Consider the following 27,386-nt stretch of genomic DNA (forward strand, 5'->3'; position numbering starts at 1 on the left):
TACCTGGGCAGTTACCCAGTCCAGAGATAGAGGGCATAGGCTGAGGAAGACCCAGATTCCAGGTCCAGTTCCACCACTTAATAGTTTTAAGATCTTGGGACAATAAGCTTTGTGGCCCATGTATAGAATGGGGCTCCATGTACTCACTTCAGAGAGTTCACAGAGTTCACTGTGAGGAGTAAGAGATAAAGCAAGTGGGATGCTTAGGGCAGACTCCAGAGAACTCTCAATAATGGTGTTTACAGACTCCTGTCTCTTTGTGACTTGGTCAGTTTTCCCAGCTATGGGACAGGGACCATTACAGATGGTTAGACCAAGTGTTAAGAGGCTCTCAGTACGTATCTGACTGAATTCTGTAGGGGATAAACGAGTACATGATTTTTGTAGAATTTTCAGGTCGGACTGAAGCCAGTTCAGTAACAATGAAGGCTTCAGGGCATACAAATTGAGAAGGCAGGTGGTTAAACCAGGCCTCTATCACACTGAAAACATACACTACAGCATTCCTTGGCTGGGGCCAGCCGTAGGCCAACCAAACCCATTTAAGATGGAGCAGTTTCAGGCCTCCCTGGTGGTCTAGTGGTTAAGAATCCGCCTGCCAATGGAGGCGACACCAAGGAGTTCAATCCTTGGGCCGGGAAGAACCCACATGCCAAGGAGCAACTAAGCCCGTGTGCCAGAACTACCGAGCCAATGCTCCAGAGCCTGTGAGCCGCAACTACTGAGCCTGTGTGCTGCAACTGCTGAAGCCCGAGCACCCAGAGTCCATGCCCTGCAACAAGAGAAGCCACCGCAATAAGAAGTCCAGGCACAGCAACGAGAAGTAGTCCCCACTCGCCACAACCAGGGAAAGCCTGTGCACAGCAACAAAGACCCAGCATAGCCAAGAATAAACAAATACATTTTTTTAAAAAGATGGAGCAGTCTCTATCTATACCATTCCCCAAGTCAGAACAGAAATCAGAAGCCATATCCATAAGTATAACTTAAGCACATGTGGGAGGGATTTAAATGAGAAAAAGTGCCCAGCCAGCAACAAGGGGAAGGGTTTCTGTTTTCCCTATAAACTTAATTCAAACACAGGTTGAAGCCAGTTCTGTAACAATGCACCATCAGGCTTATAAAAGCAGCTGCCCTGCTCTGGCTTCATGTTCCTTGGAGGATCTTGCTTGCAGGTGCCCATCCAAGCATGGGTGGGATGTTCCAGGCCACTGGGCACAAGGTTGGTGCTTCAGAAAACCTGCTGATGTGTACACTTCTGACAAGCAGCCTGCTTCATACCTCCAACCCGTCACAACAGCTGATGCTGCCCCCAGCTGCGCCTCCCTACAAAGCTCCCAATCCTGAGCACTTAAACTCTGCAACTGTCACTTGATTATATGCACTCTACCTGCTACACACTCTCAAGTCCCCTACAAGTACCCAGGCAGTGTCTGGAAGTTTTGGCCTTGGTGCTTACTACCATTCAACAGTGAATTCACTCCCTATTGTGGGATTCTGGTATGGATCCCTTTTGATAGAAGTCACCTCACAAAAACCCACCTCCCACATACCCTCTTCCCCCTGCCATTTTAAATTTATGAGAGAAGGCAAACCCATCACAACTCCAGTGTCACCAGCACCATGAGCTAGAGATCATGAGGAGATCATGAGACCTAATCTCCACTGGAAAGATACAAGATCCTTCCTTGGGCCATGCCTCCAGCCAATACAGGCAGGAGGAGCATCCTTGAGGAAACTCTGTTGGCACTCCCCTTCTTAAAAACCTTCAGTGGTTCTTTGCTACCCTCCCAAGTACCAATACCCCAGCTGGTGTTCAAGGTCCCCCTAATACAGCAAAGTCCCTGCCTGATATTCTCTGCATTATCTCCCCTCATCCAGAAATCCCCCATTCTCTGGCCAAACTCATTCACACTTTCTTTGGTCCTTGATACTGCCCTCTACTTGCTTTTACTCTGTTGAATTTAAATCCATTTTTTAAAAGCCTAGCTCAAACAATGCTATGCAATTTTACACACTGTTTTCCCTCCCTTTCAACCTTGAGTATCTTGCTTATTCCTCTCTAATGGCACAACCTCTATTCATTTTTTCTTACTCATTTGGATTCTTTGATACTTATCCAACAGATATTTACTAACCACCTACAATATGGTGGGTTTTAGGGAAATTAAGGATGAGACATGGCCTTTCTACACTTAAGGAAATCACTGGGCTAGTGAGGGAAATAAATATATAAAAACATGATATTTGATAAATTTTCCCCAGTAGGTTCAATTCCCCCTGAAGTCAGAACATCTTTATATTCCTAAATTACTAAACAAAAGTGCCTGGTAGTAAATGTCCACTGTGTGTATATCTCAAAACAAAAATAATTTTATGAGATGAAAAACAATTTCTTCTTTCTGAAATGTGGGAAAAAGGGATATATTGCTGCAAAGACAGTCTTTAACATGGGATCATTGGAAAGTAAAATCTAGTAAATACAACACATATTTTTAAATGTGTTTTAATTCCACAGTATCACTCTTCAACCCACAAGTTAAATGAGATAGAGGTACAAAGACTGAGAATTGCACAGAGGAACATCCCTGGAATTCCAGTGGTTAAGACTGTATGTTTGACCCCTGGTCAGGAAACCAGGCTGCATGGCATGGTCAAAATAAAAGGACTGCATAAAAAGGAACAGGAATCAAGAGCTCAAAACAGAATGAGAGACCTACACTGTTGGTGGGAATATAAGTTTGTATATGCACTGTGGAGAACAGTGTAGAGGCTCCTCAAAAAACTAGTGGAGGTGATGGAATTCCAGTTGAGCTATTCCAAATCCTAAAAGATGATGCTGTGAAAGTGCTGCACTCAATTTGCCAGCAAATTTGGAAAACTCAGCAGTGGCCATGGGACTGGAATAGGTCAGTTTTCATTCCAATACCAAAGAAAGGCAATGCCAAAGAAAGCCCAAACTACTGCACAATTGCACTCATCTCATATGCTAGTAAAGTAATGCTCAAAATTCTCCAAGCCAGGCTTCAGCTATATGTGAACTGTGAACTTCCAGATGTTCAAACTGGTTTTAGAAAAGGCAGAGGAACCAGAGATCAAATTGCCAACATCCTCTGGATCATTGAAAAAGCAAGAGAGTTCCAGAAAAACATCTATTTCTGCTTTATTGACTATGCCAAAGCCTTTGACTGTGTGGATCACAATAAACTGTGGAAAATTCTGAAAGAGATGGGAATACCAGAGCACCTGACCTGACTCTTGAGAAACCTATATGCAGGTCAGGAAGCAACAGTTAGAACTGGACATGGAACAACAGACTGGTTCCAAATAGGAAAAGGAGTACGTCAAGGCTGTATATTGTCACCCTGCTTATTTAACTTCTATGCAGAGTACATCATGAGAAACGCTGGGCTGGAAGAAGCACAAGCTGGAATCAAGATTGCCAGGAGAAATATCAATAACCTCAGATATGCAGATGACACCACCCTTATGGCAGAAAGTGAAGAGGAACTCAAAAGCCTCTTGATGAAAGTGAAAGTGGAGAGTGAAAAAGCTGGCTTAAAGCTCAACATTCAGAAGATGAAGATCATGGCATCTGGTCCCATCACTGCATGGGAAATAGATGGGTAAACAGTGGAAACAGTGTCAGACTTTATTTTTCTGGGCTCCAAAATCACTGCAGATGGTGACTGCAGCCATGAAATTAAAAGACGCTTACTCCTTGGAAGGAAAGTTATGACTAACCTAGATAGCATATTCAAAAGCAGAGACATTACTTTGCCACCAAAGGTCCGTCTAGTCAAGGCTATGGTTTTTCCAGTGGTCATGTATGGATGCGAGAGTTGGACTGTGAAGAAAGCTGAGCACCAAAAAATTGATGCTTTTGAAGTGTGGTGTTGGAGAAGACTCTTGAGAGTCCCTTGGACTGCAAGGAGATCCAACCAGTCCATTCTGAAGGAGATCAGCCCTGGGATTTCTTTGGAAGGAATGATGCTAAAGCTGAAACTCCAGTACTTTGGCCACCTCATGCGAAGAGTTGACTCACTGGAAAAGACTCTGATGCTGGGAGGGATTGAGGACAGGAGGAGAAGGGGACGACAGAGGATGAGATGGCTGGATGGCATCACCGACTCAATGGACGTGAGTTTGAGTGAACTCTGAGAGATGGTGATGGACAGGGAGGCCTGGTGTGCTGCAATTCATGGGGTCGCAAAGAGTCGGACACAACTGAGCGACTGACCTGCACTGATGATCCAGCAATCCCACTCCTGGGCATATACCCGGACAAAACTATAACTCGAAAAGAATTATTATCCTTATGTTCATAGAAGCACTATTCACAATAGCCAATACATAGAAGTAACCTGTATGTCCATCAACAGATAATGGCTAAAAAGGATACACATACATACACAGCCACATACATACATACAAGGGAATACTACTCAGCCATAGAAAATAAGGAAATAATGTCATTTGCAGCAACATGGATGAGACTAGAGATTATCATACTAAATGAAGTCAGAAAGCAAAAGACAAATACCACAAGTCATTTATACATGGAATCTAAAATACGACACAAATGAACTTATCTATGAAACAGAAATGGACCCACAGAGCGAACAAACTTGTAGCTGCTTGGGGGGCGGGGGTGGAGTGGGAGTCTAGAGTTAGCAGATGCAAACTATTATATATAGAATGAATAAACAACAAGGTCCAACTGTATAGCACAGGGAACTATATTCAATATCCTGAGATAAATAATGGAAAAGAATATGAGAAGAATGTACACACAGGTATAACTGAATCACTTTGCTGTTTAGCAGAAATTAACATAACACTATAAAGCAATTATAAGTCAATAAAAAAATTTTCAAGAAAAAAGGAATAGCCAACAACAACAACAAAACAGAATGAGAAAGAAGTGCAGGTGAGCTCTTAACTGTTAGTAAACTACACTCATCAGAGTTCACTGTGGACTTCAGAGTATCATAACCTCTGATTACAGGCTTCAGTGGATGAATATTGGCCAAAGCTCTACAACTTCTCTTTATCCCTAAACTTTCAAGTATTCCCAAGTCCACCAAACAGAAGCAAGAGAGATCTGACGGCTAGGAAGGCAACAACAAGAACTATGTCACCTAAGACCAGTTGGTGAAGACTATAAAACTATATGTGAAATATTTAGTATACAATTACATTTTTCTGAGATGGTTTATAGCTTTCGCCAGTTTCCTAAAGAGGTCTGTAAATCTCTCTCCCAATACACATATAAACATGCATACCTTGGAGTGGCTATAGGCCAATACCAGGAAGGCTACACAGTAAGAGGCATTCTAATATACTGTAGGTAAAGATACAAATCTGTTCAATGCTCTTGGGCATCTGGCAACATCTATTAAAACTGCAACTGTTCATTTCCTTTAACCCACTGGATTCCCCTTGTAGGAATGTGTCCAATAGAGACAGTAGCCGAACTGCACAATGATATATTGACAGAATGTTCATTATAGCATTTTAATAACTGCAGACAATGAGAAACAAAACAAAATGTCCATCAGTAAGGGATTTATTATACAATGCAGTTTACGCCTTCAATGGAATACAATAATCTCCAACAAGGAGGAGAGAGAATTATACTGACACTAAAAAGAGGACTGGGATTTCCTGGTAGCTCAGCTGGTAAAAGAATCTGCCTGCAATGCCCTGTTGGCTCAGACAGTAAAGAGTCTTCCCACGATGTGGGAGATCTAGGTTTGATCCCTGGATTGGGAAGATCCCCTGGAGAAGGAAATGGCAACGTACTTCAGTATTCTTGCCTGGAAAATTCCATGGACAGAGGTGCCTAGCAGGCTACAGCCCATGGGGTCTCTAAGAGTCGGATACTATTGAGCAACTTCACTTTCACTTTCAAAAAGATGACTAAGACTATGCAAAAAGAATAAGCTACAAATTTCATCTTTCTTTTTAAAGAACATACATGTTTAATATGGCAGCAGTATAAGCTTTTAATCTATTCAAATCCTCACAGTTAAAACAGACTCAATGACTAGACAGCAAAACAAATCCTACAGGCAATATTTGTATCAAAACAAAGTAAAAAGACACCTACAAATTCCCAGACAGAAGTGAAGCAAGTAAGACAAATCACCAAATCTACATGGAAGTAGTGCGGGAGGACACAGGAAACAACAGGTATCCAACAAATTTGAAAAAGGAGAAGCCCAAAGTAGGCAGGTATCAGTAGGTATTCACACACATACACACACAACAAAACAGGCCAAGGGTAGAACAGCAGCTGAACCCAGGAGGGATTCTCCCCAGTCTAATAATAGGTAAGTACAAGAATCCTGGTGGTAAGTACTCAGTGGCTGGAGCAACAGAGTCCTACTGAACTCTCAGATTTAATCAACCAATGCTCCCTATTAGAACACTAAGAGGTTAGGACAGAGACACTGAGAAAACACTGCTGGAAGAGACATCAAAAATTAAGCAGAACTGAAATAACAGCAATAAAGAAAAGAGAAGGTCCAAATAAAAATGCTGGAAGAAAACAGAGCCAGGAATCTTCACAGAGCAAACTGCCATGCTTTTAAATACTATAATGAAACAGAAAACGGGGCACTGTGAATTTTTTTAAAAAGGTAATTAAAGCCATGCTTCTTTTCTAATAATTCAAGAAATCTAACTTCACATAAAAAATGACCTGAAAAAGACTGAGTTCAAAACCTATAAAGTTATTATAAGAAAGAAAAATAGAATTAGGAGAGGAATAACATCTCCATGGAAAATAAAAACAAGTCAGAAAAACAGGCCATGAATAGACCTAAACTGCAACTTCCTATTTTAAAAGGAGCAGCTAAACACATGTTTTTGATTATACAAGATAGTCAAGAATAAAAATAAGAAATTAGGTGCCAGAACTCAATGAAAGTTAGAAATAATAATCAAAGCAAAAAATGTCATAAAATAAGTAGAAGGTGAATGAAGAAAAATATGAAAAACCAAAAATGAATGAAGGAAAAAAAGTAAAACTTATCAGAAACTGACAATAAAGATAGACAACAAAAGATCCAACATTGAAGAAGAAAACTCAAAAAAGGAAAGAGAATACCAAAAACTGTAATTCAAAAAAATTTCCCCTAAAATAAAAAAAGTTTTAAAAAACTATGTATTAAAAGAGCACACAGTGTACCTCAGAGAATACTGATGAGGAACGTCTGACAGCAAACATAACCTAGTAAAATTACTGGATTTTAAAGGAAAAAAATCCTTAGGATATCTAAGCCCAAACTTAGATTCTTAATCAGTGTTTTGGCCAGCAAAGCCTACTGCCAGAAGAAAATAAATTGACAGATTTAAGATACTCAAAGAAAAAAAATGTGAATCAAAAAGTTTATGTCTACCAAAGCGGCTTCTGGGTAGCCACTTTATATTTAAAACATAAAGACCACAGACAAACTTATCAATATCCAGGAACTCAAAGAATATTGTTTCAAGGAGTCCTGCCTGAATAATCTACTAGAAAGCCCATTTTAGACAATCAAAATAACTATGAAGAAACACTGTCATTAAGACTGGAGTTAAGTATCAAATCAGTTCAGTCGCTTGGCCATGTCTGACTCTTTGCAATCCCATGGACTGCAGTATGCCAGGCTTCCCTGTCCATCACCAACTCAGGGAGCTTACTCAAACTCATGTCCATCGAGTTGGTGATGCCATTTAACCATCTCAACCTCTGTCATCCCCTTCTCCTCCCACAGGAGGAGAAGTATCATATATATATAAAATTATTTGTAGAAATAAGACTAAATGAATGTTAAAATGAAGAAGTGACTATATGCTCTGACAATATAGAAACAGGGCAGCTATTTACAAATGATGATCAAACACACACAAAAGAATGTTTTTAAACTTTTTTCAGTAATCCTAGCAGGGTGGTTGTACTGCCATTCTGAAACTGTAATATGTATAATATGACACAGGACAAATGAGTAATTATTATTCTAATTGTATACTATTCTATTCCAGAACCAGAATTCTTAGTGTAAAATAAAAGATACAGATGTAATGCCAAAAAGCTAAAAAATAATCCTGTACTCCAGAATATGAGTATCTGTTTAAATGTATAATAAAATTGTAAATAATTGTAAATGTATATAAAAATGTATAATAAAATGTAAAATAAATGAATATATCTGATAATATACTATTATCAGATATATTATATAATATAAAATATATCAGATATATTTCCTAGCTCTCGCCAACTGAAAGACCTGGAAACAATGATCAGTACAGTATCAGTGAGCAACTCTAATGGCCAGAACATAGTCTTAAGACACCGTTTCCTATTAAAAGAAACGAGGGCTTCCTGGAGCAATGGTTGATTTCAGAACTAGGTGGGAAATAAACACTATGAGCCTAGACTATCTTGTCACACCAAATAGCAAAAACGCTATCAATAACTACTATGACAATACCAAAAGAGCTTTGATTCAAATGACAAAAGACAATATAATTTCAATTTCAGTAAAAACAGTCATTGCAATGGGTTGAAACTTACTAAACATTCTTAAAGGAAAAAATTCTAATCACTCATTAAAACTTGACTGGGAAACAATTCATTATCTTGAAAACTGGTAAAATTTAGGATAAATTAGGAAAAAGAATAGTATATGAGAGGCAGTGTCTCTTTATAAAAATTATACAGAGACTGCCTTGGTGGTCTAGAGGTCAAGAATCCATCTTGCAATGCAGAGGATGCAGACTGGATACCCAATTGGGAAACTAAGATCCCACATGCTGTGGAGCACCTAAGTCCATGCTCCACAGCTACCAAGTCCGCACACTCTGGAGCCCATGTGCCAAAACCAGAGAGTCCGTGCACCACAAAGAAAGAACCCACATGATGCAACGAAGATCTCTCAGGCTGCAAATAAGACCTGATGCAGCCAAATAAATAATTTTTTAAAGTTATTTAAAAATTTAAATAACTAAAATTAAACAACTAAAAATTTAAACAACTAAAAGCAAAAAAGAAATAAGTTTGAATATCACCATCTCGTAACCCCACAAAAAGAAAGTACAATTATGTACTCCCCAATACAAAAGCCCAAATCTATTTATAACCTTGTGATAGGGACAGAACCTGAGTCTGACTGAGCCTCTGGATCCAGCTGACAATTTATAAGAAATATTGAGGTGTGAGGATCATGATGAACTGCTTTCATGAGTATGAAAGCAGTAAAATTCAATCTGGGAAATGGCTTGAGTTCCTCAACAGACAAACTGTAAAGATAAGGGACAGAAAAGGGAATAGCCTGTGGATTCAAGGAAATTTAAAGGATATAGCAATTTTTTTAATAGGAAACATTTTAGAGTCTAGGGTGCACACTTGGGTAATATGCTATTGTAAGATGAAATGAAGCAATTACTATAAAAGCCAGGAGAACAGCTGCATTTGATGGGAAGGAGATGGTGTAGCCGGGCTGGGACACAGGAGGAACTTCTGAGGTGCTTCAGTTCAATTCAGTCGCTCAGTCATGTCTGACTCTTTGCAACCCCATGAACTGCAGCATGGCAGGCCCTGTCCATCACCAACTCCTGGAGTCCACCCAAACCCATGTCCATTGAGTCAGTGATGCCATCCAGCCATCTCATCCTCTGTCGTCACCTTCTCTTCCTGCCCTCAATCTTTCCCAGCCTCAGGCTCTTTTCAAATGAGTCAGCTCTTTGCATCAGGTGGCCAAAGTATTGGAGTTTCAGCTTCAACATCAGTCCTTTCAATGAATATTCAGGACTGATTTCCTTTAGGATGGACTGGTTGGATCTCCTTGCAGTCCAAGGGACTCTCAAGAGTCTTCTCCAACACCACAGTTCAAAAGCATCAATTCTTCGGCGCTTAGCTTTCTTTACAGTCCAACTCTCACATCCATACATGACTACTGAAAAAACCATAGCCTTGACTAGACGGACCTTTGTTGACAAAGTAATGTCTCTGCTTTTGAATATGCTGTCTAGGTTGGTCATAACTTTCCTTCCAAGGAGTAAGCGTTCTTTTAATTTTTGCTATGGTTATGATGTTATAAAAAGGTGGTCCCAAAGGCTGAGAACATGGGCCTTGCTCAAACACAAATCAATAAGATGCTGGGTTCAACCTTAGTGCCTTTATTCCCATATGACCTCGACCAGAACCCTCACCCAATCAACCAATCTGCCCATCAAGGCAAAGGAAAGCAAACAATGGAAGAGAAGGGGCACTTTAGGAGAATTTGTACACATGTGACAGTGGTCGGACAGGTGGGAGTAGAGAGGATTAAAGAGCTTTTTTTAATGAGAACTCAAGTCCCTTCAACCCCTCTTGCCTCCAGAGCTAAGCATCTGTGAGTTATGTTTAATGCTTGCTATGGAGCGAATGTTTGTGTCCACCTCTCTCACAAAATTCATATGTTGAAACCTAATTCCTAACATGATGTTATTTGGAAGCAGGGCCTTTGGGAGGTGATTAGGTCACTTTCTATGGGGTCTGTGCCCTCATATAAGAGGCCTCAGAGAGCTCCCTTGCCCATTCCACTAAGTGAGGCCAGAGTGAGCAGACAGACAGTTATGATCTGGAAGTGAGCTCTTATCAGACACTGGATCTATTGGTGCCTTGATCTTGGACTTCCCAGCCTTCAGAACTGAGATATAAATTTCTGTTGTTTATAAGCCACCCAATTCATTATATTTTGTTATAAAATTCCAAACAGACTATGACACTTTGGTTACCAACAGGGAAAGAGGATGGAAGGATAAATTAGGAGTTTGGGATTAGCAGATACAAATTACTACAGGCAAACAAAACAGTCCTACTGTACAGCACAGGGAACTATATTTAATACCTTGTAATAAACTATAATGGAAAAGAATGTATATAAGCATAACTGAATCACTTTGCTGTATACCAGAAACACTGTAAATTAACTAAACTTCAATTAAAAAAAGTTCATGCTAAATGCCCATAATGATTGAAATGCATAAATCAGAAACCAGAGTTTGAAAGCATAATTATCCACAGAAACTGCTGAAGGAAGGGTGTGCAGACCAACCTAGACAGGGTTCTGCCTTGAGGCAGATGGATGGAAGCCATTACTTCTTAAAAATTTCCATCACCTGGAACTTTATTTTCCCTCTGCAGCACGAGATATCTCAAAACAAGGACATCAGTCCAAACTGCTCTAGGGAGTAAAAGTTATACTCCAAGGACTTTTCTAAGTTTGTGGCAGCCACTGAGAGGTATGAAATGATATGTGTGCTTAAGTTTATGTCCAGTCCCACTAATTCTACAAAATGGAACTAGTCCCCTAAAAACCAAGTACTCTGAGATGCCCTAAGCAATCCCCACCACCTCCCCTGACTCTGCAGACATCAATAACAGAGTGTGCGTGTCACAGGGAATAAAACACAATCATAAGATAATGCTACATAAACGCTGGTGCATTTATGGGGAATAAATGTCAAGGTAAAGCAGGAATATTTATTTTCCATGAGGGAGATAGTGATCTTGTGTGTCAATGCCTATTATGCTGAATTGATTTCAGTTTTACAAATCACTAAAATATTTCACATATGGTTATGGCAGTCATAGTGACAGAACATATAATGACCTTCCACAAGGTCTAGCTTCCAGAAATCTGGACTTCACAACCTCCTGTATTCTAAAGTTCCATTTTCCAGGACATACATAGTGAGCTCGTAGAACAGGCAAGTTTTGATTCACAGTAGGACTTGCCACAAGCAGGTCCACTCTCTTGGCCTCTTGGCATTCCAGAGAAGCTGGACCCCAGGTCTTTCCAAGGATCTTAATGTTCTGTTATTTAGCCCCTTCTGAAAGTTGCTTAAAAGTGACATTAAGGAAGCAGCTAATTTACAGCCCTATTCTTTTAATCTTGGTCTGCCAGATTTTCACAGACATCAGTTTATTTCGCTTTATAACATATTAGACAAAACAACAGTACCAGAGTCAGCTCCAAGGTAGCAACTCACTCTCAGGGGTTCTGCTGACATTTATAAACTGATCCTATTTCTCTCTTGTGTTTTATGTTATCAGCTAAACCTGTCAACTTAAATTATTGCCTTGTAACCAAATCAGAGTTATCTATTACTCTGGTATGTGTACATTTCTGAAGCTTTGTACCTATATCAAGTTTTGCAAGGGTAAAAAAGAAGACCATAAATAAACAAATGGAAAACAAAGTATGTTACCATTACTTTAGCAACAGAAGCTAAAAGTCAAATGCATTACATGGAAAGCCACTAAAATGGCTGAATATATATAGACCTTGGAAACAGCAAAAGCTTGATACTGATACAGTCACTCGTACATTGCCCCATCCTGCAATCAATCTCTGGGCTCTGATAACTCAGAGTATCTCCATTTAGAAGAGTAACTAGGTATCCCTAGGGCCTGTGACAGATGGGTGGACATTTGAAAAACTGGGGGCATGATGTCAAAAAGTTCAGATTTATAGCCACTCCATTATTTCACCAGCACACTAACAAAGAAACCAATTTCCCTTCAACTGGTATGGCTAATGGTCACTCTTAAAGACCACTGTGACCCAAATCAAGCAATAAAAGAGACTCCAATAAGACATAAAAAGCTATTTCCTTCTCAGGATTAATTCTGGCTCTTTAACCAAACCCTTCCCCTCTACAAACTAAAAACAAAATTCTCCCCAATTTTTCTGAGATTTCATGGTGCTAAATGCGTTATATTTTATCAACAAAATTTTGCCAAATTTCTATTATCCAATACCCGACTTTCTCATTATCTCAATTCTTTTATACTTTACATATCTTGTCATAAGCATCAGTTATGCTTATCATATTCTCCATGACTTTCAATTACAAGCTCACAGTGTACAGAGATAGTAATTTTTTAACTTGAATTCCTTTATAGTTCCCAGCATGGCAGCATATCCCTAGAAAGGACAGCACTGACTGGAGGCTCAATGGAACAGAGAGGCATGCTATGATCTACAGAGAGATGCTGAGGCTTAGAGGACAATCGACCACCTGAGACACCATAAGTGGACTGATGTTTCTCTGAGTTCTCATCAGCTTTCATAATGAAATTCTAACAGGCCCAAATACATAAAGAGGAGGCCAGAGTCCCTCCCTATAACAAAATACTCCATCTCCCCAAACTCTTATCTAGTATATAATTTCAATCTAATAATCTTCCTCATTCTCTCTGGGAATTTATCATTTAATCTACCTTAGCTTTTCCTAATAGCTAACCACCATATTCCCTGAAGCTAGTAACTGAGGCCTTGCCACACATCACAGGTGAGTTTACCCAAAGCCCCCTCTCTAATAAACCTGAAAGGGTAAACCAGAGGGCAAAGTTCTATGCAGAGGCACCAAAAGAGTCACTGATGAGTTGGGATTTCAGGGCTACCAGAAAGACACTATAATCCCAACACCACCCAAAATCCCACTAATCAAATTCCACTGTTATAGAGCTACCTTTCAAATCAAATATTTAGCTTATCCTAGGACAAATCAAATGATTTAACGTACATTAGGAGGAGGGGATGGCAGGAGTGGTATATATGAGTGTGCCTTCCACTGTCCTCATTCCCTCTAAGGCTGCCCAGACAAACTAAAGCACTGATTAAGGAGGCATATATCCAGATCTGGGATCTAGAAAGATTTTGTATGAATCCAGGGACCCTCAGTGCAGCAAAAATGTACCTCTGGGGTCACTTATGCAACATGGCTATATTTTTCCATGTTAAAATCTCACATTCATCTTTTTAAGTACACAACAAACAATATTTGGTTACTAACCTCACCTTGCCTGAAAAAAAAAAATGCAAAGAATTATACAATTGTGGACAAAATTGTAATTGACAAAAAAACTTCCTGATCTCTCATTTAGGTGTCTGGGAAATTTGTTAAAATCTTTATTTCTGGAATCATCTTAACTCCTACGGAACTCTCTGGACTTGATTTTCACTCTGTAGATCCTGAAAGCCACGCATCTTCCCACTTGAGCCTCCCAATTTCACTAGACCTGTCTTCTTTGTGGCTCTCCGATGGGGAGTCAGAGCAGCAGGAGAATGCAGGTCCCAATATGCAGAGGCCACGCTCAATGTCAGGTACAGCTTCCTGCTGAGAAGCCTCGCCTCACAACCTGCCTGTCAACTCTGCACCATTCCCACTAGATGCAGAACCACTACCACATGGTACGCATATACAATGCCAGAGAACTCAGGATTGCTGCCAACGGCTTTAGCTAGCAATATCTAGTACTTTCTACTTGAGAAGTTTAAATTAATAAAGAAGCAAAATAACAATGACCATGAAGCAGCTACTTAAGATACAGTATAGCAAAGGATATAGAAAAACAGGCAAGTGTGGCCCTAGAGTACAAAAGGAAGCAGGGCAAAGGCTAATCGAGTTTTACCAAGAGAATGTACTAGTCATAGCAAACACCCGCTTCCAACAACAAAAGAGAAGGCTCTACACATGGACATTGCCAGATGGCCAATAGTGAAATCAAACTGATCATATTCTTTACAGCTGAAGATGGAGAAGCTCTATATGGTCAACAAAAACAAGCCTGGGAGCTGACTATGGCTCAGATAATAAACTCCTTGTGGCAAAATTCAGACTTAAATTGAAATGGGAAAAACCACTAGGCCACTCAAGTATGACCTAAATCAAATCCCTTACAATTATACAGTGGAAGTGACAAATAGATTCAAGGGATTAGATCTGATAGACAGAATGCCTGAAGAACTATGGACAGAGGTTCATGACACCATACAGGAGGCAGTGATCAAAATCATCCCCAAGAAAAAGAAATGCAAGAAGGCAAAATGGTTGTCTGAGGAGGCCTTACAAAGAGCTAAGAAAAGAAGAGAACTGAAAGGCAAAGGTGAAAAGGAAAGATAAACCCATCTGAATGCAGAGTTCCATAGAATAGTAAGGAGAGATAAGAAAATCTTCTTCAGTGAACAATACAAAGAAATAGAGGAAAATAGTAGAATGGAAAAGACTAGAGATCTCTTCAAGAAAATGAGAGATACGTAGGGAATATTTCATGCAAAGATGGACACAATCAATGACACAAATGGTATGGACCTGACAGAAGCAGATGATATTAAGAAGAGGTGGCAAGAATACACAGAAGAACTATTAAAAAAAAAGTCTTAATGACCCGGATAATCACAATGGTGTATCACTCACTTAGAGCCAGATATCCTGGAGTGTGAAGTCAAGTGGGCCTTAGGAAGCATTGCTATGAACAAAGCTAGTAAAGGTGATGAAATTCCAGCTGAGCTATTTCCAATTGTAAAGATGATGCTGTGAAAGTGTTGCACTCAATGTGCCAGCAAATTTGGAAAACTCAGCAGTGGCCACAGGACTGGAAAAGGTCAGTTTTCATTCCAATCCCAAAGAAAGGCAATGCCACAGAATGTTCAAACTACCGCACAACTGTACTCATTTCACATGCTAGCAAGGTAATGCTCAAAATTCTTCAAGCTAGGCTTCAACAGTATGTGAACTGAGAACTTCCAGATGTACAAGCTGGGTTTAGAAAAGACGGAGGAACCAGAGATCAAACTGCCAACATCCAATGGATCATACAAAAAGCAAGGGAATTCTAGAAAAACATCTACTACTGCTTCATTGACTATGCTAAAGCCTTTGACTGCATGGATCACAACAAACTGCGGAAAATTCTTCAAGAGATGGGAATACCAGATCACCTTACCTGCCTCCTGTGAAACCTGTATGCAAGTCAAGAAGCAAAAGTTAGAACTGAACATGGAACAACGGACTGATTCCAAATTGGGAAAGAAGTACGTCAAGGCTGTATACTGTCACCCTGCTTATTTAACATATATGCAGAGTACATCATGCAGAATGTCTGGCTGGATGAATCACAAGTTGGAATCAAGATTGCAGGGAGAAATATCAATAACTTCAGATATGGAGATGACAATGACTCTACCCTAACGTCATAAAGTGAAAAGGAACTAAAGAGCTCTCTTGATGAAGGTGAAAGAGGACAGTGAAAAAGCTAGCTTAAAACTCAACATTCAAAAAATGAAGAGCATGGCATCTGGTCCCATCATTTCATAGAAAATAGATGGGGAAAAATGGAAACAGTGACAGACTTTATTTTCTTAGGCTCCAAAATCACTGCAGACAGTGCCTGCAGCCATGAAATTAAAAGACACCTTGCTCCTTGGAAGAAAAGCTATGACAAACCTAGACAGCGTATTAAAAAGCAGAGACATCATTTTGCCAACAAAGGTCCGTCTAGTCGAAGCTATGGTTTTTCCAGTAGTCATGTACGGATGTGAGAGTTAGACCATAAAGAAGGCTGAGCACTAAAGAACTGATGCTGGAGAAGACTCTTCAGAGTCCCTTAGACAGCAAGGAGATCAAGCCAGTCAATCCTAAAATAAATCAACCCTGAATATTCATTGGAAGGACTGACTGCTGCTGGAGCTGAAGCTCCAATACTTTGGCCACCTGATGGGAAAAGCAGACTCATTGGAAAAGACCCAGATGCTGGGAAAGATTGAGGGCAGGAGAAGGGGATGTGTTGCAGAGAATGAGATGTTTAGATGCCATCACCGACTCAATGGAGTTTGAACAAACTCTGGGAGATAATGAAGGACAGGGAAGCCTGGCATGCTGCTGTTCATGGGGTCACAAAGAGTTGGACATGACTGAGTGACTGAACAACAACAAATATATAAGGAGGCTATGTTTCCACATCAGCAGTCAACTAAGCATCAGCCACTTACTTTCTAAACTAGCATTGTTCAATAGAACTTTCTGTTGATATGGAAATGTTCTAAATCCATGCTGTCCATTATAGCAGCCCTTGGTGATACATGGCTATTGAGTAGCTCACATGTGACTAATGAAACTAAGGAACTCAATTTTAAATTTTATTTGAATTTAAATAGTCACAAATGGCTAGTGACTACCATATTAAACAGCACAGAAGTAGATCCACATTTCACAAATGGCACATCCCTGGAGTACTGTGAGAGCCCACTCAAACACTGCCTGGAAAAGGGCTTGAAGAGGCATGATGGGCAGCACAAATACAAGCTGAAAACCTGGGCCGTGCAGCACAGGCTCCTCTAGAGGATTCAAATCTGATTTACAAAACTGAGTAACTCTTGCCAGTTACACTTCAGGAGACCCTAAGCCAAGGAGTAAATAAGAGTAGTGGCTCTCCAGAGTCAGACAGGAGGCCAGGGATCCATTAGTACCACATCTCCTCTGAGGACAAGAATTATGGTTAATTCCCTCTCTCCAAGCTAATTGTTATAACAGACACCTATTCCCTGAAACAAAAATGCTCAAGGGTCATCTCTATAATTGAAAGGAAGGCTGAGTATAATTGAATGCAAACATAAATAACAGATGAAAATAGATACAGAATACCCGGCCCTCCCAAACAATTCAAATAACCCTTTCAAAGATGGAGGGAGACTGAATAGGAAATAACTTACAAACTTACAAAGGAGAGGCAAAGGATAATGAACTGCCCTGGATTTCTTTAATTCAGGTGGTGGCAAAAAAGAACTAAATGGCAAATTAAACTCTACTGAATAGCATCTTATAAGATTAACTGAAACCAAAAGGTTTAACAAAGTAAGAAAATAACTTCATAATCACTTTATTCACATACACTCTGTGGCTTTCCTCCATTTCTGAGGTTTAAAGGAATTGTATACATTAGGAAATGTTCGCTGGCTATACCAACATTTTACAATTTCCACTTTTTTTCCTCTCCATGCCAACTTCAGAGTCCCAAGAGGAGAAAAACCAAAGGAAACAGATAGGAAAATCTTGGATTTCTACTTTCTCTCATGTAGCCACAGCTAACATCTTTCAGCAAATCTCCTAGGCCTGTATTTACTTCTGATCTTAAACAAAAGCACTGAAGGCTACCATCTTCAGTGGGGGTGAGAGGGTGGATGCCTGTTACTGCACTTGGCAATAGATTGTGAGTGATATACTTTTCTCCAAATAAAACTATACACAAACACAAAATTTGCTGGACACATTTTATCACCTGTTAGATATCCTAACAAAAATAATTAAACAATTCACTATGATTTTTATTAAAAAGTCAACATGTGTCCAATAATTTTTATATCACCATAATGCAGAGAATGAACAAAAATGGATCATTCCAGATTAAGTGCTGTCTTGAAAGATGAAAACACTGACCAGTTAAATTGTACCAAATCCTGGCCAAGGTTTCCTTTTTATTTATTTATTTTTGGCTATACTGGGTCATCATTGCTGTGCTGCTTGGGCTTTTCTCTAGTTGCAGCAAGCAGGGGCTACCCTCAAGTTGCAGTGCAAGGGCTTCTCATTGTAGTATAGCTTCTCTTGTTGTGGAGCAAGGGCTCTAGGCACAAGGACTCAGTAGTTGTGCAAAGGCTTAGTTGCCCCACAATATGTGTGATCTTCCTAGATCAAGGATCAAACCTGTGTCCCTGGATTGGCAGGCGGATTCATAGCCACTGGACGACCAGGGAAGTCCAAGTCCTGGCCAAAGTCCTCAGTATTAATCTGACCACTGTTCAAGTCCCTACCAAAAACAACCTGACAGAGCAGATGTCTGAGGAAAGCAATCTAAAATACAGGCTCTCTCCATCCTGCTAAGGGGATTTTATATTGTATCCTAGTTAAAACAGAAGAATGCTCACTGGATTTGTCCCCTATAAAAATATTCACTGAAATCTGTTCTTTTGTGTGCCCTCAGGTTCTATATAAGGAACAGACTGGAAAAAAATTCTGCATTTTCTGGAAAAAAAAAAATCTTGTTAAAGACATTTTCCAGTACATGATTTAATGTCTATTATAAAAATGCTTTTAGATCAGTTTTTACTAGTACCAGGAAAAAGCTTCTTTCTCAGAAGACAACCTATTTTATAATTTTTGGCTATTTTACTAGATGATAATTATGTGACTCATCGTATTTCCCTTTTTCTCTTGCCTGCCAGGACATTCAGATTTATATTTAATGTTTAGATCCTGTAACCAAAGTAAACAAAGTGGTTATTATGTTTGTTTTCCCCAATCCCACACCCATAGAGAGTTTAAATTTATATTTAAGCAGTCATACATCTTTTACTAAAAGCTACTTAAAGTCCTTTTAACTAGCAGGCAGACTCATGAAAGAGTTGCACTACCACACTATGAGCACAGTTAACCACTGTTATCACAATGTGTTGTCAATGATCATTCACTTGATAAAATCCTGTCCTGAGACAGACATTCAAGAGAAGAACAGCGAGTACAGTCAGGCCAAAAGGGAGGCATATCCTTCAGGACAATGAGGGTAGGGGAATGCTCTCTCAGAAAATAGATTTGAACTGCAATATAAATTCTAGATAAGGCAAATATTACTTTTATGCAGATAAGAAAACAGATGATGAGAGCTCAGGTATCTTGCCTTAGTCCTTGGCTCTCTCCACTGCACTCATGCTGTGCCATGAGTCACTGATGTGAATGAAGCCTTCCCAGATCATGTGCGTGGCTACAAGGACCACAGAAGACAACCTAGAGGGAGAGAAAGGCCATACTTGCTAAAAGTGAGATATCTTCAAACCCTTCTCACTGTAGTCTATTACGTATGAACATAGTAAGTCATAAGATTTCTAACCTTTAAGGTGTAAGAGGGAAGGGGGCAGAAAAGAAGAAATTAGCAGTTACCAATTACCTCTTGATGCTAGGCATTAGAATAGCTGCTATACATATCTTACTTCACTTTCACGACAACTCTATGAGGGAGGTAGTCCCATTTTACAGAAGAGAATCCTCTGGTTATACAACTACCCCAACTCAACAAATATTTACCAAATATCAAATCACCAGGCATTTTGATTCTGCAAAGTACAGTGGTTCCTTCAGACTGGTAATAGAACCAGGCCTCCAGCCCAGGTCTACCTGAAGAAGAACTTCAAAAGCACTTCTTCCACAACCAAGATTGCCTCACTCTGTCTCTAAGCCAGGCTGAGGCCACGCTGAGCCAGACAGTATTTCAGGAACAACCAGGTCCTAGCTGTCAACAACTTCTGCTGCCTACCCCTCCCCCCAAGAAAGGTAACTGAGGTCAAACAGAAAAGTCTCTCACTATGTGGTATAAATCCTTTGATGCAGAGACCAGAATCTATGCTGATCCAGGGCCTGGATGCACCTACAAAGCAGACATCATTAAAGCTCAAGAGAAAGATTGGTGAGCTGGAAGAATAATAGATGCCCTAGAGGCTGGACAGCTCAGCCCCTTTGGCCCCAAACTCTTCCATCATTTTCTCCTGCCATTCTTGGCAGGCACTAATCCACACTTCAATTACTTTGTGTCTTGATGGATTGCTGAATTGAATTTATCTAATGCTAGGTTAGGGCCTAGGTTGCAATGTGGAAATGGATTCCTCTAGGGATCAGTAAGAACACAGATGAGATTTCCAATCACATCCTTATCAATCATAATCATCAGGATCCTAGTCAGGAAGCTGGTAATAAATTAAAGGCCAATCGATCAGTCCCATCAGGCATACAGCTCCTGCTGTTGAAAAAGCAGGGCCTTTAGTCCCTCCCAACGCATAAGAGCACTAAAGCCCCAGTATGCCCAGATATGTCTGGGGCAGGGCAGCCCAGCTCAACAAAGATGGAGCAGCCACTGAGCACGAGCACCCAACCAGACCCTTACAGGTATTCAAGAATTCAGATGCTACCAACTCCTGGTTCAGGAACAATAAGTGGGGAATAAGGCAAATCCAAAAATTACTGTAATATGAGGCTCAATGTGAGTTTCAAGGGAGAGGTTGTGGGGTGAGGGTGGGAGCTGGGGGAGTGAAAAGTGTAAGCACCTGCCACGGGGGAAAACTAGAAAGGAGAAAATCTGGATGAACCTTGAAGGCTGGGGACAACTTTTTTTCTTCTTTTTCCTTGCTTTATGTTTTCTGACTACTATAGAAATATACAGTCATCTTAAAAATCAAACATTAGATGAATATATAATCATCCTACAATCCCTATAATCATTACTCTTCTTTAAGAATTATCATTACAAGGACATAGTTTTCCAATTTTTTCTGTATATATTCATATACATTTACTGTTAATAGTTTTTTCAAGAATGGGATCCTATATATTGTCATACATGTTTTTTAGTCATCTAGCAGTATACCTTCAACATCATCCCATGTCGGCACATACACATCTACTTCATTTCTCAACAGTGTCAAAGTAGTCCACCGTAATGTATATAAATCAACATGATTTTAACAGGGAGAAATTATGTAGGCTAGGGAGCAAGGGAGTAGAGAAATTGGAAAGTGGAAAAGACACTTCAGGACAAAAAGAAACATCAACAAAGGCAGCGAAGAAGGAAAGTCCAGGACATAATGCAGGATACAGAAGCAGTCCCATGGCTAGAAAATGAGGTATGTACAGGATCATAGCAGGAGGTAAGGAAGAAAGAGGTTATGGGGCTTCGCAACCCACACTGAGAAGTTGGATCTTAACTCTCTAGGCAATGGGGAAGCATTTCAGTTCCTTCATGTTCTAATGGCTGAGACAGACTGACGCAGTGGCCAATTATGTACAGGATACACCTGAAGGCAGATGCACACGGAGTTAGGGGAACTGGGCGAGGAGCCACGGCTCAGGAAGAAGTCATAGGGGTAGGAAGACAAGAGGGAGAAGTGGGAAGAGAAACAAGTGATGAGGCACAGCAAAGCAAAGTGACTGATGAGAATGGGCTGAGGGGACAGGAAGAAGGGAGATGCCAAAGTTTCAAAGTAAGGTAAATGGAAGAATAATGACACCATGATTAAACAGGAAGAAGAATGCGTTTTAGAGGAAATTATAATGAACTCGGTTTTAAAGAATGCGAAGCACCAACTGGACAAGTAGATATACATCAGGCAGCTGAAAATATAGGATGGGGGTTCAGGAGGCAAGGCTGAGGCTGGCAAACACAGGCTTGGGAGTCACCCGGCATGGCAAAGAGGACTGAAGCCAGAAATCCCTGAGGCAGGAAGTGAAGAGAGAAGAAACAATACTTTTCATCCTGGACAGCCCTGATAAATGGCTATATCTAAAAAATAGGAAGGAGAAAAGGAGTAAGAAAACAGGTAAGAATGGACCACATTACAGTAACAGATATAGAAACAATTTACCAAATTTAACTTCTACATAAATGAGTTAATGCAATAGTAAAATATACTTACAGGCTATCTTGCTTCCTGCCTCTTCCAGCTCCAACTCCACTCCTAGGACTAGCAATTAGTCAATTCCAGCCCAGACCCCAGGACTCTAACTTCCACCCTACAGCCATTCTTCATTCCTAATCCAACATCCTACAATGGTCCTACCTTTCAAAACCCTATATGACAACAAGGAGAGGGAATCAAGCGGGCTGACAATCAAGTGTCTTGGAAATGATAAGTGCCATGAAGTTCCATGTCATATCACTTAGAGGACACAGGGACACTGAGAGGCTCAGAGAATCAAGATGGGTCACAGGCCTGGCTCCCTGGGGTAAAATAACAGCTTAATGGGATGTGGGGGCAATCAATGGACCAGAGAGGGGGGTCAGTCATATTGTTTTAAATTCTAGGTGACAGAGTGGGTAGGGCTGTGAGGCTATGGGAGGGTACTACTAGCAGCAGAGGAAAGCTACACAATTCTCAAACAATGGGGAGGGGTAAAGCGTCCTAAGAGAAAAGACAACCAGACCACTCCCTGCATTTCCCGAATGACTACATGTAGCAAGTATCCAGCCACCTGTCCACTTCCAGGCACGCACTCTCTCTTCCTACAAGCCAGCAGAGGCAGTAGGCACCGGTCTGCCATCACTTGGGAATCTCCCTACCCCATCATTGTGCCTCTGTTTCACACTCTATCCCTCACCCTCTCTTTCCATGTTGAGCTATTATTAAGCCTGTCAAGCTGCTACCTCTGGAACACAGATTCCTCTGAAGAGATGACACAGAATTCTGACCCCCTGCTTCCTGCTGCTGCTCTGCCCACAATGGTTCTTTCATTCACTCATTTAGCAAACATTTGCTGACTGCTGACTAGGTGCCCTTTCCATTTTGTTATTTTTCTGACAAAGAATAGTGAATTCAAAAGCATCATGAAACATTTTCAAAATCCAAACCATTCCTGGTTAGTTGATTGGCTGAGAACAAAGACTTTCTAATAAGTGAGATTTCATTCCCCATGGGAACTTGTACCCAAGTCTTCAAATGCCACTCTCAGCCAACTTCTCAGCTCTACCTGAGAAGTTGAGTGCAATTTCTGGTGCCAACTCTACCTGCCCACCCAGCTCCTGTCCATCAACTTAGTTTCTAAGAGCACTTCCTGGAACGACGGGAAGACTCATCCTGAGAAAGTCAGCTTCCTATATGCCTCAACTCCAAGCTGTTTCAGCAAGGTTCCCAGCTATCCTGTGGCAGACATGCTCAGATCCCCCTTTCAAAGAAAGACATGCATGCACAGGTCAGCAGGTTACCTACAGTGTCAGCTCCTTCATGGTTTGTCTCAACCGCAGAGAGCTACTTTGGTCAAAGTCACGATATTCAGGGATAGCCTCTAACTGGTGACTGAGCCAGGAATGGATATAAAAATCTAACCATTTTGTTATAATATAGGGCTGAAAAACAATACCTACTCCAAAATGCCTTGCTGGGATGACCATGGCTTCATCAAGGTTGTATCACAAGTTGACTTCATCCTCTGTCCAATCCTACTCCCTTTCACCTCCTATCACAGATGTTGACCCCTTATACACACAGTGCACCCCATCATCAATCTCAGTGTCTGCTCCAGGAGAACACAACCAAAAGCTGTTCATACCTATGAAGCTGCTACACCCTGTGGGTCCTTATTTATGGTAGAACCCCCCAACTCTGGTATGGCTATAGCACTGTTTTGGAAGAAAGAAGCAGAAACAAGTAAACAGTCCCTCCGTAATCTGTAATACAAACCTGCAGATGGGTTTAAACCAAGACCCAGAGACGAGACTAACTCAGCTTTGCGAGACCTTAAGCTATCTAGTTCAGCTAGATGGTAGGTAGGCAGAGCAAGGCACTTGGAATAGCTAAGGCTCTTGAGGCCCACTTTCTCTGCCTGACCATCCTCTGAGAGTAGGGGAGTGGAAGGTGAGGAAGAAGGTCAAGGACAGGAAGCCCCTGGCAGGCTGCATCGCTGGTAAAGAGCATATGATCACTCAAGACTTTGATTCACACTCAAGAATCTTTAAGTAGTTGGTTTCTTTTTCTTTCCTTCCTTCCTTTCTTTTTGCTTCCCCTCTCTCCTGGACACTCAGACTTTAAACCAGATAGCCTTGAAAGAAATTTTTTTTAACAAAAATGTAGCCTGTTATTTGGTACAAATTTCTCCTTTGTAAGTTTCCCCTTTATATAACTCTATTTCTGCAGATAATTGAACCCAACTGTGATATTTTAATACTTTTAAGAAGGTACATTCTGCTCTACTTGCAAAGGGAGGGGACCCCTTGGCCTCTTCCTTACACAGGCAAAATGGAAGGGGATGCAAGATGCCTTGCTTATTTGTATCCAAAACTAATCTACCCCAGACCCAGGCCCAGGGCCAATTCGTGTATCCAGCAGAGAGCAGGCCTTTGTTCAGAGCACCAAAGGTGTGATGGGCACAGCACCAAAAACAAAGCACAATTACTATATATTCAGGCTCAAGACAAGGGAAACATGAAAGCAACAGGAAATGGAGAATGCCAGGCACAAAGGAAATATCTTTTACCCTACAGTTTTGTTGTTCCCGATGCCTTTTGTTCGGACCTGAAATCAGTGTGACTCCATTCTTCGGGAAGTATGTCCTTCCCAAAGGAAGCTTAAAAACATACTATGAGATATTTCCAATGCAGGAAAAACTTGACATTGAACAAGCACTGCCTGAAATCCTCCAGACCTCAGTCAGGTCCACCTGACAACTAACATTTCCCCACTTCTTGCACCTGAAAAGATGCTGACAGGGCAATTCTCCACCCAACACCACCTCCATTAACGCATCAGAGGATTGCATAGGACCTCCTGCCATGGGACTGAGTGTGGAAGAGACTGGTCCTTCTCCCCTCTCTTCAATGATGGTCCTCAAAACTCTCTGTCCTTTGCCCATTACACTACTATCAGCCACACATTTTTCTCAAACATACTTTTAACCACATATTTACTATTCATTGTATGAGGCATGTTTGCTTTAGTTCATCCTAAATTTAGCTGCCATAAGGTCAAGCAGTGTTGTCAAGTTCTACTGACCAAGAACTACTGAAACAGCCCACATTTCCACCATCTCTGTCCTCCAAATGTTCAGTGATTGTCACAGAGAAGCTTAACATGTATTCATGATTAAATGAATTTTCTTGCACTGGCTTTACTTCTCTAGGTCAAAGTGTCCTACGCTTCCCTCATTGTCTTCACTATCCATACACATCTCATGATTGTCATGCTGAACCAGCCAGTCCTGGAACACAGGTTTAACCATGGGGGAGAAGAGTTTAGGGAAAGAGTGTCTCTCATAAATCAATCCTCACCTTTAAGAGGAACAATTTCAGCCAGGAAAGTAGTAAACGATATCATTTATCTGTTCTTCCTGCTGATGGGTAAACACATTGGACGCACACAACCCACTTCTGATATGCTTCTCATTTCCATGTAAACTGAAGTAGAATAGAGACAACAGGTGTCATTTCATCCACTAAAATGGGACACCATAGGAGAAATCTCAAAAGAGAAACAAAAGCCCAAACACAAAATCCTCATGTTTTTTAGGGACCAAAGGGTGATACAAAGGAATTCATTATTTCATTCATTAACAAATATTTCTCAACCACCTGTTATGAACTAAGTACAACTTTGAGCCTTGAAGATCCAAACATGAGCAAGACAGGCCAAAATCCATATTCTCTCAGAGTTTTATAGTTTGGAAATAGACAGTGAACAATATTAGTAAAATATATAGTATGAGACAAGCAAGTACTAAGGATCAAAATAATGTAGGGAAAGGATATGAAAGGACAAAGGAGGGAAGAACCTTGTTTTAGATGGTGGCCAGGGAAGGCCTTGTTTGAGAAGGTGACTTTTTTTTGGGGTGGGGGGTAGTTTTAGATTTATGGAAAATTTATGATCATAGTACAAATATTTTGAAATTCTTGTACACCTCTCAGCCAATTTCAGTTCCCCTAATATTATGATCTTCATTACAGTAATATATTTGTTAATTTTTAAAAATCGACATTGGAGGTGTACAGTCAAGACAATGCAAGCAGGAAGATTTTGACAGAACCCATCTTCTCCCATTAGCCCACAAAAATTTTTAACTATTTACAGAGCAACTGCAAATGATCTGAAGACGAGCAAAAAATTTTCCATGACTAAAGATATAAAGAAGGAACCACAACAAGACTGGTAGGAGGAGCAGTGACACACAAACAGAGTCAAGACATACAACCTTGGGTAGGCAACCCACAAATCAGAGGATAATCGCAATTGCAGAGGTTCTGCCCAAGGAGTGAGGGGTCCAAGTCCCACACCAGACTCTGCAGCCTGGGGGTCCTGCACTGTGAAGACAAGCCCCCAGAACACCTGCTTTGAAGGCCGGTATGCTTGTGCACAGAAGAGATGGAGGGCTGTAGGAAACAGAGACTCTACTCTTAAAAAGCACACAAAAAAATCTCATATACTCTGAGAACCAGTGCAGAGGCAGAATTTGAAAGCAGCCTAGGTCAGACCCACTTGCTAATCTAGGAGAATCTCCCACGGAGGCAAAACGATGCCCCCTAGGAACAGAGAAATTGGTGCCAGTCATTTTGGGGAACTCTAGACAAGATAGGCCTGGCAGCCAGGTAGGCTGGGGGCTAGTCCCACCTACAAACAACACATCCACAGTAACTGGGCCCCACAGGATGTCTCTTACATAAGGCCACTTCTCCAAGATCGATAAACATAAATGATCTACTACTACACAGAAACAGAGAATTATGCAAAATGAGGCAACAGAAGAATACATCCAAAATGAAGGAACACGATAAAACCTCAGAAAAAGAATTCAGCAAAGTGGAGAAAAGCAATCTACCTGATAAAGAATAAAAGATAATAATCATAATGATACCCAACAAACCCAGGAGAAGAATGGATGAACACAGTGTGAAGTTTAGCAAAGAGTCATAAAATATAAAGAGGAGCCAAACAAAGATGAAAAACACAATAACTGAAATAAAAAATGTATTCAAAGGGGCACTTCCCTTGGGGTCCAGTGGCTAAGACTCTGCACTCCCAATGCAGAGGACCCGGGTTCAATTT

The 27,386-nt window shown here is 40.7% G+C and overlaps 1 protein-coding gene and 1 long non-coding RNA gene across 6 annotated transcripts in view; both read right to left on the reverse strand.

Annotated features, from left to right (window-relative positions):
- SIL1 (SIL1 nucleotide exchange factor) overlaps positions 1–27,386 on the reverse strand; it is a 246,140-nt gene that overhangs the window by 121,645 nt on the left and 97,109 nt on the right. The gene's annotated exons all lie outside the window — the stretch shown is intronic.
- On the reverse strand, positions 17,689–25,747 carry LOC129633202 (uncharacterized). Its single transcript, XR_008704958.1, has 2 exons — positions 25,619–25,747; positions 17,689–19,599 (listed from the first exon to the last, which is right to left on the reverse strand). It is a non-coding gene; the product is annotated as an uncharacterized LOC129633202 (long non-coding RNA).

This window comes from Bubalus kerabau, chromosome 1 (assembly GCF_029407905.1).
Source record: "Bubalus kerabau isolate K-KA32 ecotype Philippines breed swamp buffalo chromosome 1, PCC_UOA_SB_1v2, whole genome shotgun sequence".
Taxonomy (NCBI): domain Eukaryota; kingdom Metazoa; phylum Chordata; class Mammalia; order Artiodactyla; family Bovidae; genus Bubalus; species Bubalus kerabau.